Source organism: Aythya ferina, assembly GCF_964211825.1.
Source record: "Aythya ferina genome assembly, chromosome: 5".
Lineage (NCBI taxonomy): Eukaryota > Metazoa > Chordata > Aves > Anseriformes > Anatidae > Aythya > Aythya ferina.
Window position 1 is genome coordinate 54786600 of NC_140301.1, and position 11585 is coordinate 54798184.

At 48.5% G+C, this 11585-nt stretch overlaps 1 long non-coding RNA gene across 4 annotated transcripts; it reads right to left on the reverse strand.

The window, feature by feature from the left end:
• Positions 1-745: 745 nt before the first annotated feature.
• LOC311437942 lies at positions 746-11583 on the reverse strand. 4 transcript variants are annotated; one of them, XR_014693847.1, is made up of 4 exons: positions 8272-11583; positions 7692-7791; positions 4746-5139; positions 746-3461 (listed from the first exon to the last, which is right to left on the reverse strand). It is a non-coding gene; the product is annotated as an uncharacterized lncRNA (long non-coding RNA). The 4 variants fall into 4 exon arrangements; XR_014693848.1 differs by lacking the exon at positions 746-3461 and adding an exon at positions 4044-4493; XR_014693849.1 differs by lacking the exon at positions 746-3461 and adding an exon at positions 6862-6963 and having other exon boundaries at positions 4044-5139.
• Between the last annotated feature and the right edge of the window lie 2 nt (positions 11584-11585).

Genomic DNA, 11585 nt, shown 5'->3' on the forward strand with positions numbered 1-11585 from the left:
TCTAGAGATGTTTTGTCCATCAGAAATTTCCCTCTGTCCTGTGTGCCTCTCTGGTCCAAGCACCTCTGGGTCAAGACAGCTGGGGCACAGAAACGTTCTCAAGGGCATTGGGTGTACACAAGATTTTCAACCTTCTTATTTTACTGGAGGTCTTTCCACAAAGCTATTGCATTTCTCAGAAGCCAGCTGCTGGCCCTGGGATTAGCTCAGGAACTCGCCTCTCATTTTCTAATAAAGGCAAGTTGCAACCCTGAAGTCTCAGAGGAAAGCCAGGCACTGTGACCTGCACTTTGTCACTGCCTTTCCTGGGACACTTCTCATGAGCAAGCCGCCGGAGCACAGCCTGCTTCCTGCATGCATTAAACCTGCCAAAGGCTAAACCTGTTGGGGTGAGCCCATGGTTTGGTTTGGTTTGGTTCTGCCCTGACCCCAAGAGCCATGCAAAAGGAGCGGGAGCTGCTGGGTAGACGGGGTGATATCCAGGCAGGAGGATGCTTGGTCTGGTCTACACTTTCTGAAATAAGCTGCTGCTATCCAACCCTGTTCTGCAAAGCATCCCTTTTTCATTAGGACCATATTTCACATTCCAATAAAACAGAAGAAAGGCCTCCTGGAGCTTTTATTACGAAATACATTGCTCTTGTATGAAAATGCCGAGGAGCTCAGTTGTTACCCTGCTCACTCCCTCTGTTTGTGGTTGCCCTGTGTTTTCCCCATCAGTTCTCTCCTCACCCCAGTAGGCAGCTGCATTCCCTGCCCCAGGAGACATGGCTCGCTCCAGCCCTGCATGTGCCCAAGGTGAAAAAGTCTTCCTCAAAAGCATCAGAAGAGACAATCTCTGTCCAGGTTTAGCTTCTCAGGATCTCATGCAGCATTTCAGGCAGAGATCTGGCACACTCACAGCCCTGTGTGGGTGGTGACAAATATCTTTGTTTGGGAGCTCTTTTGTAATACTGTTTGTTTCTGGTTTGGGGTGAAAAGCAGTGCCTTCAGTCCTCTCTGTCCTGGGCACCAGAGCCAGCAGCCAGGGTGGCCATCAGGCTGTGGCTTGTCACAGGCCAGCCTCTGCAAGGCCAGGCTGGGAAAGTACGGCTCCTGCCAAGCAAGGAGGGAATAAACCAAGATAACACGGTGAAAGGCAACGCCTCAACATATTCCAGCAATGCCCTTCGGTGCAGCAGCACCGTGATGTTTAGCTCCCTGCAGCGTGGTGGTGCCTTTTAGCAAGGAGCTCAGCTGGGTTAATATATTCAGGATGAGCACTAAGAGGTGGATTACCCCTCCACATGCAGGGAAATGGGACCCAACACCTCCCAGCAAGCATGACTGGGAAGAAAGTCACTTGTCTCAGGGGTAAGTGAAAAGTAAAGTTGTATCAGTTTTAGACTTAATGACTTTGGAAATTCTGTATCTCGGTTCTCCAAAGCGCTGGTGTTTGGCAAATATTTATCTTGTATGTTTTGCAAATTTCTCCAGGAAATCTTGTCATGGATGGATTCACTGCTGCTAAGCCAGTCACTTGGGTCCCCCGTGTACTGGTGTGACTAACAACACAGTCTGAGCAGGTTCAGCAGCACCCTGCTCAGCACCACTGTGCACTTCCATTCCTCAGGACATTTTCAGGCAATGCTGCTAATGATGACACAAAATTAACGCTGGGGCTGGCCCACCTCTCCCCCCAAAAGTACCAGAGATCAGTCAGATTGCTGTAGCATTTAAAGTACGAGACAGTATTGGGAAAAAGTCAAGACTGATGTAAACCAATGTGTGGTAAAAATGAGTTATGTTTTAAGGAATGACAAAAATTCATAAAGAAAAAAAATCCTCTAATCCTATGGCCACATGACTGTGACTACTTGCCGAAGGATACTGAACAAACGTGAACTTTGATGCCCTGTATTAAACTCTGTTGAAGAGAGCACTGCAAGTACCCTCTGATATGCTTCCAGTGCAGCACTGGATGTTTATATTCATAAATTCATGTGAATTCATTCAAATGTGCTGTCTCAGAAAATGAATTAAAAGAACAAAAGCAGGAAACCCCCAGAAAAAAATAAAAAAATCCGGTGTAGTATTTCACCACCTGGGTACATGTCAGTTCTCTGGGGGTGGGCAGCTGCCATGAGCTCCATCACAGGATGAGGGGTCATGCCTGGGTTCCCAGGACTGCAGGGAGACTGGCATGGAGGGAGAAAGAACTGCCTTTGTGTGAACAGCATTACACAATTACAGATAGAGCAAATCAAGCCTGAAGGCAGAAAAGGGTATTTATGTGACCTGCCGAGCCATCCCCCGGCTGCTCACAGCCCCTGGAAGGGCTTTGGCTGGGAGAAAAATGCTGGTCATGAGCAGAAAGCCAAGAGAACTGCATCTGCAGGGAAACACAGGGTTGCTTAATGCTCGTAGAGCAGGGGACTTCAACTTTCATCAGTCTATGGACTAAAAAAGTGCTTTCAGGAAAGGCAGAGGACAAACAATCTTCCAATCAGTTAAAAAAATGACAGCAAAAGGGAAGGAAGAAGCTCCCTCCATTTTCTGTGGGGATCAGACGTGGAGAAAGGACTTTGTGCTACAGCAAAGGAGATCCAGTTAGAGGCACCAAAAGCGCTGCTGAGAGGCTGAGGCCAGTGTGGCATCACTGGAACTGGTGGCACTTAGCAGCCGTCGAGGCAGATTTCTGAGAGACGAGCCCCATCCCCACCTTGCTATAGCCTCCTTTAAGGCAATCATGAAGTACGGTAAGGTCTTCATGGCCTTGGGCCTCCTCTTCTCCAGACTAAACAATCCCAGTTCCCTCAGCCACTCCTCACAGAACTTGTGGTCCAGGCCCTTCACCAGCTTCGTAGCCCTGCTCTTGGCATGCTCCCGGGCCTCAATGTCCTTCTTGTAGTGAGGGCCCAAAGCTGAACACAGTGCTCGAGGTGTGGCCTCATCGTGGGTCGTAGCACATGGTGAACAAGAGCAAGGCCTCTCACATGCATGTATCAAGCAGTTTTTTCTGCTGAAGTTTATCATGGGTAATCTAAGGAAAAACAAAGTTGCCAGAACAGTCTGGCATCCTGAGCAAGGGACAAAACGACAGGGATCATCTCCGAGGGAGGAAGCTCATGACATCCATAATAATTTTTCCAAAACCTGGTAAAAAAATACTTCCTGGAGGACCTGTGTTGTGAACAGAAGGTGCCTGAGCAGATTTCATGGAATTAATCATCATTAGGAGGAGCAAGGCCAAAAAAATACATGGCTTTTGTCTCCAAAAGCACGTCACTTACACATACAGACCATCCGCTTCCCTGAGTACAGTGCAAGAACACCTTACACGCGCTTTCATCCGGAGAGCCCTTCAAACCAACAGGCCTTGGGCCCTTCAAAGCACGAGCAAAAGCCCTCGATGCCTCTTTCCCTCAGTGATCTCAAGGCTGAATCCATGCAGTGCTCTTGCTAAGCAGCTGTTAGTCACCCTGCGAAACAAAGACAGGATGATGCGTGTGCTGCCTTCAGCAAGACGCACGGGGAGCAGGAACAGTCCAAAGGCCAGGCTCAATTTGTCTGCTATAAAAAGTATTTTATTTTTTTCCCCAGCAAACTCCATCAAGAAGCAACAGCTCCTACAGATTTGGAAGCCTGCAGCTACCCCAGTCCTACAAGTGGATGCACAGCCTGGTGGCATTACATCCCTGCAGCTGTTTTACTCAGGGAAAATAAATTTATTTTATTTTATTTTATTTTAAACCAAGTTACTTTTGCTCATTTATTCACTACCATGGTGACATAGCCCCCACTGCACAGTCCCACCATGGTGTTTCAGGGGGAGGAGGCTGCTGCTTGCCTCTCCTCTTTGAATTTGAACCCTCAGCTTTTGGCCCTGACCCTCAGTTCTGGTGTTCCTGATTTCCACGTAAATGACTTTTACGAGTGATTAAATACTGAAACAACTCAAGGTTGTGTTTCTTGAGCAGAGTAATTAAAGGAAAAAAAAATTTTAAAAAGAAAAAGAAAAAGAAAAAAGAAAAAGACTTGTTTTGCTCACAACAGGGCCAGAATACTTGAATAGGTGTTGCTCTATTAAACTAGTTTTGCTCTATTAAACTTCTATAGCAGGAGAAAAATCTTGAGTTAACAAAACTGTTTACAGATAGGCAGCAAAACTCACAACAATGTCATTCAGTTTGCCAGAGTTATTTGCAACCCATTACAGATGACAGCTGCTATTTCACCACAATCAGTTAGCCTTGGGCCACAGTATATAGATTCAAATTCCATTGTTTTAGTCACGACACGAAAAAATTAATCACATTGTTGCTTTTACAGCTCTCTTTCTGGGAAAATGCTTGCATGGGAGGTACCGAGCAGAATCCTCTCAGGAATATTCTTTTCCATAGTAAAAAAAAATAAAAACAATATAAAAAATTAAATGTTTCTTTAACACTATAAGTAACAGCCCTATTAAGCTCCCATGAGTGAAGCTCCTTCTTCATAGTGCAGACAGAAGCCTGAAAGAGTTAAAAGTGCACACATGGAGGATACACCTCAATATTGCATCCAAAATACTGCTCTTGTGTAGGCATTGGAATATTATTTTCCTTATCCTTCTCTAATGTTTGCTAATCTTATTGCACTGGGGAGCGTTAGAAGTACTATGACAACCCCAGCTAATGCCAAGGTGGTTTAGGAAAAGTCCAGATCTGGCCTCTGCACTACTTGGGACAACTCCCACAAGAGCAAATATGCACAAAGCACCCTACCCACTGCAGCAGCACGGGCTCCTCCAAGCACGTGGGGGTGAAGAAAACCATTATCATCCTGAAGATCTAGCAGTGTTCTTTAGATGTTTGCTGAGGAAACAGGAGTATGTTTTGAAAGGTCGTTGGGAATTTCAGTCCTCAGGAGATGTGCAGACCCCACTCAGGAATATGCCTGCAATTATGAAGAGATGAAGAGCCTTCCTGCCAGTAAACTGGGTAGCAAAAACTGTCGATTTCAACAGTGCAGGATTTATTCCTCACTGACTCAGAGGGTTTGATATGCCAGCTGCTGAGTCCTCACAGCCATTTGGATTTCCCCTGGAAACTTCCCGCTGTGGCACTTGCCAAGCCTGAATTGGCTTGGACATGAGAGGAGATCCCAGCAGGAGAGGGCCTGGGAATAGAAACAGGCAAGCTTTGGGTACACGACAGGAAACCTAAAACAGAAGAACTCCTTGATGTCTTCCCTTCAAGACCTCAAAAAGAGGTACTGTTTTGCAGTTTCTCACGTGTTTCCCACCCTGTACTTTCCCCCTTGGGGTGACTTTGTGCAAAAAGAGGACCTAAGGCAGCAAGTGATGGGGCGGACAGGCAGCTGGGCTGGGGACACCCTGCTCAGTCCTACCAGGCCCAAACACGGTGCTGCCACCACTGGGGTGGCCAGGCAGAATCTGGTGCCACCCAGCGCCCTTTGGGATCAGCGTCCATTCTCCGACCTAAAATTAGGCACAGCCCTCAGCATCTGGGGAGGAGCAAGGGGCTGAGTGCCTGTGAGGATAAATTTCGACATGAGTGGAAGCATTTCCCCCCCACAGCCACCAGCAGCAGGTACTCCAGCAGCTCCACTGGCACGGCTGAAGGAGCCCTGGCTGCTGCAGAGGGGTTTTGGCACTGCTGGTGAGGAAAACAACGTGCATCTTGCAAGCACACACACATCATCTGAGGGCTGATTGCCATGTTATGCTGCTGCCTGCGTTCACCGTGGGCATTCAGAAGGCGTTGATAGAGAAGCAGTGTGACATAAAGAGGAAGTGCTGAAATAATAATAAAGAACTATGGGGTAGAAAGTGCTGAAGTACCTTAAAAATGGGGTGATAAAAAACACAGTGCTTTTCTCTCAGAGGACCTGAGGCTTCCCCAAAGCAGCAGTGTGTCCCATCCTCTCTGTGGTAGCAGCAGAGGTGATCCCAGGCTCCTGCAAGCCCCTCACTGAGCCCATCACAGACATGAACTTGTGGCTGTGCCCCACAGTATGCCATACATCCCTGAGTGGTGCTGGGCAGCAGGAAACCCATGTTCCCTTTCTGTGCGGAGATGACTGGGCTTTCACAACAGTGAAAGGCACTTCCAGTTTCCTTCAGCCTTCACGCTGGTGAAGGGAAGGAGCTACACCCTTCCTCACTGCCCGCTGCTGCTCGCCAGGTCACCACAGCACGCAATAAGGGTGCCAGGCGGTCTGACAGCAGCTCCTTGCATGGGGATTTGCATTTGTCCCAGGCCGAGGGGACACAGGCAGGGACCATGTGGCTGGCAGGGATGTCATGGTGAGCAGGCCCTGCTCCAGCACACTGCTGTGGGCATGTCAGGGACAGCTGGGCCCTGAAACCTCAAGCACGGACCCCTCCTGCAGCCCCATCAGGGCAGGGAGGCAGGACAACCCCAGAAATGCACACCTGCCCCCCACAAACATCGGGGTGGTCTCAGGGCAGCCTCGGACATGAATGCCTCCCCTGCCAGAAATATCACAGCCGAGGTGTCATTGGCCTCAGCTACAGACCGCTCCTCAAGCAGAAATATCAGGGTGGGGATGCAGACCACACTGCATGTAAGCCCCTCCTTCAACAGAGATTTAGGGCATTCCTGTCAGATTCAAATTCCTGGTCCATGACTCAGACACATAGGATTTTTGATGCCAGTAGAAACCAAAATCAGGAAAGCTCTGTACAGCTGATTCAATTCAAATGTGGCTGGAGACAGCAGAACTACCAACTTGTGAGGCTTGTGTCAGTGGTTACAATGCTCTCAAAAGGGGGTCACACCTTTGTAGCTGCTAAATCATAGTCCTTCAATACTGCAAAACTACTTTAAAAAATCAGGTGTTGAGTTCAGGTGATACCTTTTAACAGTAAGATGTTACTGGGATTAGCCAACTCCATGGTTCCCTTTAATCTCAGGCTGAGCTATCACAGCTGTAAGGGAAGAGTCTGCTTCTTGTCTACTGCAAAATATAACCCACACAAGGAGTTCAGAGAAGGCCACAAGCAGGCTTTAAAGTTAGGAGTCCACCCCTTAATGTGTTTCTGTGATAGTTTTGAAAGAGAAGTGTCATACTTAAAATTGATATATCTTAGCACTTGTCTATGGACAAACAACTCATTGCAAACGCCTAGCTTTCAAGGGCTGCAGGACGCAAATGAAAACAAGGTTAGGCCAGGGAAGTAATTCATGAAATAAGAGGAAAAATGAGGTTACATCCTACTATCTCACACAAGAACTTAAGAAAAAAACTAGATGTTTCTCTAAATACTGAGGTGAACTTACTACTGACTTCTGCTTGCTGTGCAAACCCCTTTCCCACAGCTGCCATGGTTAGACAGTGTCCTCAAACTGTCAGCAAACAGTCTTGTCAGCCTGAAAGACTTCAGGCTGGTGGTCCAGCAGGACACCCCTCACCAGGGGGTACTCTTCACTGACGGAAGCTGGCCCCTAGCACATCTAGGTGTCCAGATAGCTGCAGCCAAGGAGGCTCTCAGTTCACTGACACACAGAGGAGCCCCAAGAGGAAGGAAAACTTCATCCCAGTAATTTCATGTATTTGTCTAGAAGGAGAAGTCCTGGGCTTTGCTTACCAATGCTTATGTCTTTTACAGGAAGCATCATCACCTACCACAGGACATTTTCTCACAGTAGTTAGTAGTCTGAAACAATCTACTTTGTAACCCTCACCTCTCAGTTCCTTTGCTCCACTCCTACCCCCACAACCTCCATGTCGCTGTGCTCCAACTGATATTTGGGCATATCACCACAGATCTTCTGAGCTTGGTTGCTGATGGAGAAAGAAAGCTCGTTTACATTACTTGCAGTCATCAGGACTGGAAGCAAAGGCACTCCAGTCAATCAGAAGCAACATATTTTGGTGAGAACATCATCCAAGCAATCCTTTTATTATCTGAGTGGTCTAAGTTAAAATACACATCAATCTTGAGAGCTGGAACAATCTCCTCCAGACCTCCCTCTGGTTACCAGCTGCTTTGCCTCAAATGTTGAGCAGATGCTGCCTTTGGAGCCAAAAAGGCGCCTGCAGAGCTTGCTGACCCCCCATGTCCCTCCACTCAGGACAAGGAGCTGGGGCTCCAGATCCAAGCAAGTCTTCAGAATTCAGACTTTCAGCCCTTTGCTGATCCCAAGCCACATGAACTCCTGAACTGAGCTGGAGAGAGATGGCTAGTGTGAACTCCTGGCTTTTCACCCCACATTTTAACAAGCATCCCAAATTCTCTCTTATTAACCCTGTCTGCATACGCACCACTTCTATCAAAATATCCCAGCAGGTTGCAGAACCAGAAGAGGCATTTCTGACTTGCCCAGGTGATGCCCATTCTCCCCCAAGGCCACTGCCAACCACCTGTACCCAGCCCTCTTGCTGCCTTAATATTGAAGCATGCACAGCTGGATTTACTTAGGACAAATTAGCTCAGCTGATGGAAAATCCCAAAGGGAAATTAATAGTTTCCCTGTATGGTAATAAAAGTAATTAAAACAAGCTTGAACAAAACTCTCCAATACCATTCACTGTATAAATGTATTGAATTGGCAGGTTCCAGGAAGGAAACCTTTACCCTTGTAATGATCTGCTTCTTGACACACCTTTAGCTGACAGAGAAGGATATTGGCTTTCCAGCATGCAGAAAGAGGAAATTCAAACTTCTCTTCAGAATAATGTCCTCATGAATACTTCTTGTTTATATTCTCTTCATTTTCATAGGCAGAACAAATTATTCATTCTCTAGTGCAAAGGATTCACAGCATTTTTATTTTTGTGGTAGAGACATCCCTTTTGTAGTCTTCTGTGCATCTAAATCTGGGTGTTAGGATTGCTAGTAAGAAAGGCTTCAATGCTCAACAGGGAAGAGGTGAATGATCCCATGTGAGTTTGCTGTTCAAACTTGTGGAAGCAACTGCAAAATGAAATTACAAATCTCTGAAGCAGCTCTTGCTTTTAAGAACAGGTTACAGCTGACAAATTTGTCATGCATATTAACAAAGAAACTGCAAAAGCCGGGAATTCTCAGAACCATAGATTTAACATAACTTCTTTGATAGCACAAACTGTAAATACAGAAAGTGTAGCCCTATGCAGTGCATTCTGAGTAGTAGTTACAGAACACATAAAAATTTCCATGCAGTACCAAAATATATGCAGCCTGGAATAACTTGGTTAGCCACTAGACAGCTTCATATACATCAATACATGATGCCCGTCTCGGGGAGCAGACTACACAGACAAGCAACGCAATGATCCTGCTGATCAGCAGGGGGTTGAAGTGATAGATTTGTTTCGGGTAAATGCAGCATCTGAAGGATGACACCTAAGCTCCGAGTTGTTAATTTAAGGCCCAATTACAAGATGCTTCCTGTTCCCCTGCATGCTGGCAGAATAACCCTGGCCCCACTGAAGTTAATTTACAGTAGCGAAAGATGAGGCCCAGCAACAGACCCCATGATGTGAATCTACTTTGTAGCTCACATAAATTGTTCTGTACAGACATCTATCCAAGAAAACCAAGGATGCCTGCAGATTTGCAGCAGCTACATTTGGTAACACAAGCTGAGCGTCAGACTCCCTTGGTCTGTCCCATGTTGCTCGCTGCAGGAGTCTCCTATGTTAAGCTGAGGGTGAGACGCTGGTCTCGGAAGCCAGTAGGGAAGCTTCTGAGCTACAGGGACTCCCTAGATATTTAAAGAGAAGTTTTAGCAGGCCTGGGACATGTCACTGAGTCCCCACTGCAAATCTGCTGCGTACCTGGGGACAGACACCTGTGTGTCCTGCAAAGATCACACAACCAAGGGCAGGGGAAGCAACGCAGCCCTGGGGTCCCACCGTGTCCAGAAGAGCATCCTCCGCCTGCAGACAGCCAGGAGCACCACCGGCATGGCCGTGCCCCGAGCCAGGGGTTTGTGTAGCCCCCAGGAACCACATCCTCTGGCCTCCTGCACAGAAAGGTCAGCAGGTACAGCACCAAGCTTGCCTCCAGCTGCACCGTGCTGCCCTGAAAACCAGCTGTAACAGCACATTGCCATCGGACACACACAGTCACTGCTCTTCAGGACCAAGTCTTGCACCATTTCATCCTTCCCATGATTTTCAATCTGACACGCAAGCCTGTGTTTTGGTCCCATGGCGATGCCACAGACTGCCAGGCAGGTGACCCAGGCTCAGGCAATTTCTGAGGGGTCCCTGTGGCAGCACAGCCCGCAGGCTGCCCTGAGATGAATCAGTGCTTCCCAGTGACCAGAGATCATGGGTCTGAGTGTCCCCCCTGCTTCTGCTTCCTGTTTTGGCAGATATCATGGGGGTGGATTTTCTTTTCCTGCTACCGTGCTCGTTTTTGGGGAGGCAGTCCCAGAGATGAAAGCAGCAGCCCCAGAGGGTGGGATGCCAAAGTGGCACAGACCAGAAGAAGGATCTGCAGTTTGACACCATGCCTGCTCAGCCCAGAGCTTCCTTCGAGCACAAACATCAGTCCTCAGCTACGTCTTCCACCACGGGATGCCCCCACACCGGGTTTCCATGGCTCTCCCCCCTTTACCCTCCTGAAACTGAGTGTGGGTGTCAGCAGCCAGGCTGAAGGGGAGAGCTCCAGCAACACCATGCAAGCTCATGGCTCACGCTCAGCTTTATGTCTCTGTACCGTCTTTGGCACTTTGCATTAGACCATGGCTGTACATAAACCAGAACTCATCTCAGGTGCAGTAACCAGGTGCTGAGTCTGCTGGCTGCCCCACAGCAGCTTCCCAGGAGAGGAAGGAGGTGACCTTAGTAATCCAGCGGTGAGGTCAGCCTCTGCAAGAGGTCTATATTTTGATTTTCTGCCTGCAGGGCAGCTGCTTCAGCCAAGATTTCCCCTAGGTGGATGTAGAAGATGCTCCACATTGAGGTGGGGGACAGCGTGGGCTTCCTGGACCATCTGCAGTGATCCCCCACAGCCACCACACCCCCCAGCTATGGCAGCATACAGGTTTCCCCAGCTTGGTAAGCCTCCATGCCCAGGGATGTGGGCTCCTATGAAATCAGGGAGAAAAATCAGGAAAGCAAATGTCTCTTCTGCAAGCAGCAGATGCAGGTGGGGTGTGGAAGGAGGACCACATCTCCCATTCATAGAATCGTAGAGTGGTTTGGGTTGGAAGGGACCTTAAAGATCATCTGATGACACCCCCCTGCCATGGGCAGGGACACCTCCCACCAGCCCAGGTTGCCCAAAGCCCCATCCAGCCTGGCCTTGAGCACCTCCAGGGATGGGGCAGCCACAGCTTCTCTGGGCAGCCTGTGCCAGTGCCTCATCACCCTCTGAGTGAAGAATTTCTTCCTTATAGCTGATCTAAACCTACTCTTTCCTGAGGCAGGGATGTGCCCCACCACACCGAAGGACCTTAGTGGTGTTGGTGTCCCAGGCAGGAGGCACTTTGCCGTGGGCGCGATGCAGGTCCCGGTGTGCCCAGCTGTGCTTTCCCCTGAGCACTTCATCCTGCCAGCCCACCCAGGGCTGCAGGAACAGGGATTTCGGAGTGACCTGCCCAGCACTGAGCTGGGGACCCGCCACGACACATTTACACCCCGCT